Consider the following 8483-nt stretch of genomic DNA (forward strand, 5'->3'; position numbering starts at 1 on the left):
AATAGAGAATTAAAGGGTTTGGACACACTCCAGAGGTGATGGTAATACTTACTGGATAGTCTGTACCAGCAGCATGTAACCTTCCTGGTGGGAAAAAAATGTCCACCATGAGCCTCAAAGCAGCAGGTTTTTGGCCATTGCCCCTTGTTACATTATCTGACATAAATAAGGAAATTGTGGCTTCATCATCACTATATCTCACCTCAAGCAGTCACAGGCTGCACTTAGATCATACTTAGACCCTTCTGTGCCAGGTTATGCAAATCCAGCTTCTTCAGTTCTCCTTGTAGGTCACGCTCTCTGGGTAATCAGCTCTCTGGTGTACCACTTCCAGTTTCTCAACAGCCCTTTTGCGTGCACTGTGTCAAAACTGATCTGTATTCCAAATACAGCCTCACCAGTGCTGATTAGAAGGAAATAAAATATTTCCTCCATCTCCTGGCCACGTTGAGCCAGGCAGTATTACTCAGTATGCATTTTGTCTTATTTGTGATGAGAGTGCATTGCTGGCTCATGTTCAGCTGGGTATCCCCTCTAAGTGGGACTGCAGCTCTGCCTGCCTGGTCCTAGCCTGTACTGGTGTTTGGTCTTACTCTTCCCTAGGTGCAGAATCTTTCATTTCCCCTTATGGTCTTTCTGGACTAAAGCCAGGCCATTCAGTATATCAGCCATTCTCCCAGTTTAGCATCATCTGCAGATTTGCTGAGAGTGTGTTATTTGTGGAGTGATATCAATCCATAATGATCAACATGGGATGGCCTCTCAGAGAAGATGTTTTTCTGAAGTTCCACACAGCTAAATTGTGATGGCTTACCCATTTCATACTTAAACAGACATCTAAGAAAATCAGATGAATCACTGTGTGGGCACGTTTTTTATCTTCACCAACAGCAAAAGTAACATAAAGTCTCAAGTCAGATAAGATGAATCCTATCCATAGCTACTAAAACTACAAGGTGGGAATATCATGAATCAAGAGGGATTTTGTATGTAGTTGCAACAACTCCACTTCAGAATGTCCCAAGTGTGAGGCCTTCTAGGAGGTGCTCAAGGCCAGGTTGGATGGGGCCCTGGGCAGCCCGATCTGATCTGATGCCCAAGGCAGGAGGTTGGAAATGAGTAGGTTTTAAGGTCCCTTCCAACCCAAGGCATTCTATGATTATACTAGGGAACTATACCTGGAAATTCTGGAGCAAAACTTAACCTCTTTTTATGGGCCTACACATTGTAATTCAAATCAATTATATTTCATTAATGTGCACGCAGCCCAACAAAGCACTTCTTTTCTATCTACAATCCACAGTCAAGATGAAAAAAAAAAGTGATTTCCAGTTCTGCAGCAGTTTTTAATTTGAGAAACTTCACCATTAAGAACAATTTGTTTCTGTAGGAATGTGACAAATGCAGATATTTTCAAAATAAAATTTCTACTGTTTTCGCTGAGAAGATTGAATAAGTTTTATATAAACTTACATCATTTATATAGGTTGGAAAATGTTCTAAACAGTTAAGATAGTGAAGAGTTAAATCTGGAGCCCAATAACCTTCATCATGTCCTTTGTCCTTTTTAATAGGATAAGATGCTGCATGCGCTCAGACTGTTCCCCCATGCTGCTCTAAAAGCATTAGGAAAGAGTAAATTGTTGAAAAAAATATTTATATTTAATGGCTATGTTGCAAGTACTCAGCAAATCTCTACTGGCTCTTTGTTCCAGGCTTTTAGAAATAAGTACATTATCTGATTTTTGCAGAACAGTGGCTCTTTCCAACCAACTGCGGTAATAAAATGGTTTTGGTGGCCATCTTAAAAATGAATGACAGTTGAGTTGAGTTGCTTTCAGATATTTAGAAATTCACCTTCTGAATCTGATTGCCATACATACGAGAAGGGTTTGATGTTACTGTTAATTCCTAGTTTTAATTTTTGAAGAAAAATTCTTCATTTTAAAATAATCAATTGAAATAATTATGTTGGAATGGTGTTGGATCTGGTCATCTTATGTCTATGTATGGATACATTGAATTTGAATGGCCTCGTGAGACTCTTAGTGTCACAAAGACATACAGGTATCCTCAGCGTTACTCACTGTGAGCGAATCGTGGCATTAATGGACGTGCTGCATAAAGGATGGGCATACTTTAGCAACATGAAGTGGTGATGGGAAGAGAAGCTAACTATCAAAAATGCTGTACTGCTTGTTCGTAGGGCAAGCTGAGGGTAGGTGTCTTTCCTTATCATTAGCCTTCTGTGTAAAATACCAAACCCCACAGTGCCTCACGTTCCCTTGCAGTTCAATGGAAACTGAGGAAGCTGTGGATGGCTGCATTCAGGTCCTTAAGGATACTGCTTCTCTAGGGTCATGGTCTCTTCCAGTCAGTGATCTCTTACAAAGCATGACAGATGTTTGTGCTGTACTTTCAGATATTTAAAAGGAAAACATAAGTACATTTTAACTCAGCTTCCAGAGTATTTGTATTATTTCATGCAATAAAATAGTTGTGTAATTAGTGATCATTAGTTAAAAAAAATGATGGCATCCATAGGAAAATCTCCCTCTTGCTTGAGCTGCTAGAAAAAGAAGAGCTTTGGAAGGCTTTAGAACATTCCTGCACTGGCCCCTGTGCACTGACATAACAACATCATTTTTCATTTCTGACGTGTAATTTTTACTTTTGCCCATATTTGCCTCTATTGTTTAATTTAATGGACTTGCAGGCCATCCCTGGGAAACAGCATGGTTCCAGAATTGTTAATTAAGCTCTAAAGCCAAGAAACAGCAAACCAAATGATAGAGCCTTTCCACTGTGGCTATCTGTTGCCTAAGGAATAGTTCATCCTAAAATAGCAAGGAGTCTATCCCTCATCAGCCATTCATTTTTATTAAAGAATCTGCTCTCCAGTGGTCTGCCAGGTAATTAGCCTAGTTTCAAGTGACCCTAATAGCATGTGGCATACACTCAGCCTTCTCTGTAAACTAAGAATGACTCCATCTGTGCAGAACTTCTGGGATGCAACTTGTCACTGCAAATGACAGAAAGGGATGAATTTTCTATTCATATACACAAGAACAGCTGGAATGGAAATGCAGAAAACACAAGCAAGGAATTGCCAGTAGGAATGTAATTACAGAATCATAGAATTATTGAGGTTTGGAAAAGATGATAGTGAACCGTCTGGCCGCTGACCTCAGAGTGTCAGTGAAGTAGAGGCATTGGAGGATTGTTTTTCAGCCTTTGCCTGAAAATGTTATAAGAAATATATAGGCCCAATCTGGAAGATACAGTCATATAATCACTCGTGCTGTAATCCCAGTCTCCTCTCAATAATAAGTTTCAAGCCAGGATGCAGAGACTGGTGGAGTAACACACAGAACAAGGTTGTTCCTAATTCATGCACTTATCACATCATTTATGGGCTGAATGCTGAAGGTAGAGTCAGACACAGGAGGTGGGCAAGGTATTTATAACATTCACATTCCACAGAGCTGACAAATAGAATGGGAGCCTATATCATCTGGAGTTATACATAAGCTTCCTGTGGTTCTCTTAAAGCAGCCCAGCACAGGATTCAGCAGACTAAGAATTAGTTTTATGATTGTTTGAAGTAATCTCCGTTAGCTGCAAAGGAGAGAGCTTGAAGATGTGTGCTAGAAAGACACAAAAAGCTGGACATATTTAACATTAAAAATACATGGCTGTCTCACTGGTAAAAGACAGCACCGTACTTTTATGGTTCAGCTCATGATTTCTGAGCATTTGGACAGCAACACTGTGTCCTTCACAGAATTGCCTTTGGGTAATTCCTGTACTGTCATTCTTGTGTTGCAGGTGGGGAAATGGAGGCCAAATGTGCTCCGTTTGAGGTCACACAGTGAGCCAGTGGCATTATAACAATGACATCCAGAATGCAGACACCTGCTCCTTGCACTTCTTCAGCAGCAAAGGTTTCAGTAAAATCAGCAGAAATGCAGGGTTACCACGTGCCCTGACAGCCTGCAAAGGCTTCTAAGCAGGAATTATGAGCTACTGCATCAAAGGTCCCACGTTTGACATTTATTGGCTTTTTGATGAATGTTGGGGTAATTTTACTGTCAACAGTTTCTCATTAGGAGCCTGGCAGTGTTCTTTCTGACCATTATCTTGCTCAAAATCGTATCAGGTTGCTACAAAGAGCAGAGATTTTTTGTAAAGCCCATCTATCTCTGTAGCCACTAAGTGTTCTAAGAATTCTACATTAAAATAATTTTGTGGAAATGCAGACTGCCTCTCTAAACAATAAGAAGGACAGAGAAATGTTGAAACTTCTATGGGGACCTGAAGCTATAGGACAAAACTCATACTGCAATGAGTAGGATTCATTTTTCTCCATCTGGACAGCACTGCACATAGATTATAGTAATTCTGAATTTAGCCAGTAATGCATCCCCATCCTGTTCTATGTTCTATCTTTAAAAAGATTTTAACATAGTTTTGTCATATCTACTTAGTAGAATAGATTCTAACTTTTCCCCCTTAAGTGTGATACTGTTTTCAGGCTTTTAATACTTTGGAGTTAATTAAAAATATATACATATTGTAGCCTAGGTCAAATAATAACCAAACTCTTTAAACTTACTTCCTCAGCAGTGGAGTTAACTGCTGAGTTAACCTGTCTGACTTAATACAGGTACAGGTATTGATCTCTACCACAGTTTTGTTGAAGTCAAGTCACCCCTGGAGAAGGCAGAACAAGCATATGGATGGCAAAACCTTAGATATCTGCTACTTGGCTCATTAGAGCCATCTGTCAGTGAGGTCTGATGTCATGGGTCATGTTTAAGGCAACGGAAGCTGCAGCCATACTCTGCCTTTTGAAGGAGTTTTTAAGGACTAATTAACTGCAATAGGAGAATGTTGACATTCAGACTGCCTCAGCTGCTGATGACAGAGGAGATGTTAGGTCTTCCAGAAAGCATTCAGGTTTTGTTCCAGACTTGTCCTCCTATAAACAGTTACAGTGGATGAAGTCATTTTTAAAAAGATGAGTGATGTTTTTCCTGTCAATTCACCCCTCTTTACATCAAGGGTAATGTGCTATATATCTGCTCCAGTCTTCCTCACTTCCAGGCCCAAAATCATGCTCACTAAGGACGCTGGGTGATTCTTATGGAAAGAAGCAATAAAGAATAAGTAAGACATATACAGAATATGGGGATAAGGAGAAAGCAAACAAACACATGAACTCATTCTCCTAATGTGGTCTTTTTTCTATATGTGAATATTCTGATTCTTATACCTGTTCAATGAGATTTACATTTTATGCCATTAAAACTTTGTCATCTTCTCTCTTAATATCTCACTCAATAAGGGCTGGAAAATTGACCTAGCTTACCCCTTTTTTACTAGGACCAGCAAGAATATTCATAAAAGGACAATCATCCCATTTGTTCAATGGCCTGAGGCTACTATTTCTTATTGTTATTATAATATTATCATTGCAATAACCTACTTAATAAAGTAACACCACAACAGTTCAGGAATTGAAATTTTGATGTCTCCTCTCCCTGTTTGGCTTTAGAAACTGCGGTCCTGATTGCTGCCATCAGAAGGCTCTCCTCTTTGAGTTGCAGAGCAGCATTTGTCTGGCAGTGGATGTAGACTTCTACCCTTCAACACAGATTGTTAAAAAAAAAGCCCAACGTACTCAGTGTGGTAAAACAGAAGCCGCAGAAGATGACAGCCCTCTTTGTGTGTTGTCTGTGACAGCCCCATACACTTCTAGTGTTTTTTTTTCATGTGAGCATTTATTCAGAGTAGACAATTCAGTAATACTTCCATGGACAGCTTGTAACCCTCCTGAGGAACTGGATGGCTGAAATACAAAACCAATTTATTCAGCTATGCACTCCCAACTACCAAAAAAGCAAAATCCAAAGAGTAAATTTAACACAGCAGAAGTCCTGGTAAACAGCAATTCAATAGCAACTCATAGGCTTAAAAAATATCTTTCAATAGTTTTTAAAAAGTATTTTAAAAGAGACCTTTCTGCCTTGTTCATCACTACGGTATTTAAATATGTATTTACAAGCCATTTGTTAGGTAATTCTGAAACATAAACAAAAGGAAAAGCTTTATAAAGTGCTGGACAAGAATCAAGAAAAAGGGATTAACTTTCTGGCTTACTCTCAAAACTGCCGTGTGACCTTGGGGAAGACGCTGTAGCAGAAGAGAATGTGACCGTCTAGCCCAACCTCCTATTTACCATAGGTCTCTACTTCTTGGTCTGCTTGCCCCAAACTGGTATTTGACTGAATTGCAACCTCAGTTGAACTAAGGAAGTATATAACCTTGTGAAAAGAAAACAAAACAAAACAAAAAAGAGGAAAAGAGCTTCCCCTCTTTTCTGAGAACTATAGATTCTCAGAAAAGATTCTTTCTTTGCACCTTTGTTTGCAGAAAATACTTGAAGTGATGGCACTATATAGCAAACGGTCAGCAGAGGGCAATAACAGCTCACTTCTTGCTATTCTTGATTATTGTGCTACCGGTTTTGCCAATGTTGTGTTTCTGTTTGACTGCTCAAGGGCAATGGGGCCACGGTTCCAGAACTCCCTAAGTCATGCAAGGGATGGGTATAAATTCTCTTCTGTTCCACTTTCACTGCAGCCTCTGTCTCAGCGCCCTCACCATTACCCTGTAGGACCAGTTGTGATCCAATAATCAAGATAAGCTACTTGATATCCTGGAAGATTTTTTGAGGCAAAAGGGGAATTTGTCATGCTTTAAGAAATACACCTATAAGAAATACACCTATGAGAAATACAGGTGTGTTTAGGGACCTGAGCCATTTGGCTGAGCACAGCTTCAGAAGGCCTGGTTGTCCTACTGTACTTTAGATCCAAATGAGGTTCTGCAGATTGCTATGAGGTTCTGGAGGAAACAAGCTACTTGCAGAGACCTTCCAGAAGACTGAATCTGCAAGGCAGGGAGATGAGGAGAGCAGAATGTGACAGTCATGCATGAGATTTTCCACAGTCGGTAGCAATGCAGGTGATTGTTCTCCCAGCCTGACTTTAGCCAAGTTCTCCTTCTCATCTCTTAACAGGTGACCTAAGGGACCCCATCTCGGTGACTCACTTTCCCCTACCTGTAAAGGAAGTTACTAAGTTGTCTGTGACACACTGAAAGCGGTGATAATGATAAAAACTAATAACTATGCTACTCACGGCTCAGTGATGAACTAATATGCTTGTCACACTGCTGAGCCAGTCTGCAAGGCAGAGGTGAAAACTGCTGACAGTGTTTCTCCAGAGGGACTGTAAATGCCAAGGCACAGCAGGAACTGGTGAAAAGTAAAAATATTCTCTCAAGTCTTCTCCCAGCAGATGCAATATTCCAATTGTAATGCAGACATCTTGCCAAGTTGTTCCATCCCTCAGGGCAGGTAAACACTTTGCAGGAGTCTGCAACAGAAATCATTAGACTATAGTAAATATTAAAGAATACAAATGAAATATTTTTTCTTAACTTCAGTTTCAAGCATGGCTTCATGAAAATTAAGAAAGCAGGATCACCATACTGATACCATTAATAATGCTTGGGATTTCTGGGAACACTGGTTATTAGCCTCAATTAACAAGTCCTCACTCAATTCCCACTCTGTAGGAGAAGGATGGAGAACAATTACATTGTTCAAAGCCACCACATAAAGGGAAGCTGGTAAATGCTTCATGCACCAAAAATGTGAGTATACTGGGCCATGCTGAACCAGCAGAGGAATTCAAACAAACGGCATTGAATGACCAGCTGCGGAATGCAGTGAACACGGCTAAGTCAACAAGCACACTGATAAGAGCACAGGGCAACAAGTGGGGTCCAACCCAGGAGCCCGTGGCAATGGGGTAGAGGTAACATCAGCTTTGCAGCAGGCAGCTTCTGGACAATTCTCACCAGCAGACAGAGTGGAAGATGTAGTTGAGATGCACCTTTGTTATATTTTTGCTGTCAAGTCTCCATTCAGAGCAGAGTCATCTCTGTCAGTCATGACTCAATGCCCTTTCCACTAGACAACCTTCGGTCCCACTGTACAGCTGTGCTCCTACACAGCTGAGACAGAGGTGATCTGTGCCCTCTTTTATCTTTCATTTTCCTCTGACTCAGTGTGGCATCGTAAGCTGGTTCAGACAGAAACCATTTCAGACTACAGCCATCTGTAACCACAGAAATTGAGCCAAGGCCAGTAGTAATGCTACAAGCAAGCAATTAAAACCATGAAACGACAACAAAAAACCTAAATATTACATAAGTGCGATGAGCAGCTTGAACAACTAGACCTGGCAAGAGCAAGCCAAAAATGTATTGAAGAAACATTTTTGCAACATTTCTCAAGATCTTTTCTTCAAAGAAGGGAAAATGTTGGAGTTGTTTTGGAAGAAAAAAAAAAAAGGTACTGGAAAAATTTTATCAGCAGATTTATTTTTCTTAATGTTTTTATTTTTAGAGTT

The sequence above is a fragment of the Phasianus colchicus genome, chromosome 1 (assembly GCF_987193195.1).
Source record: "Phasianus colchicus chromosome 1, bPhaCol1.hap1.1, whole genome shotgun sequence".
NCBI lineage: Eukaryota > Metazoa > Chordata > Aves > Galliformes > Phasianidae > Phasianus > Phasianus colchicus.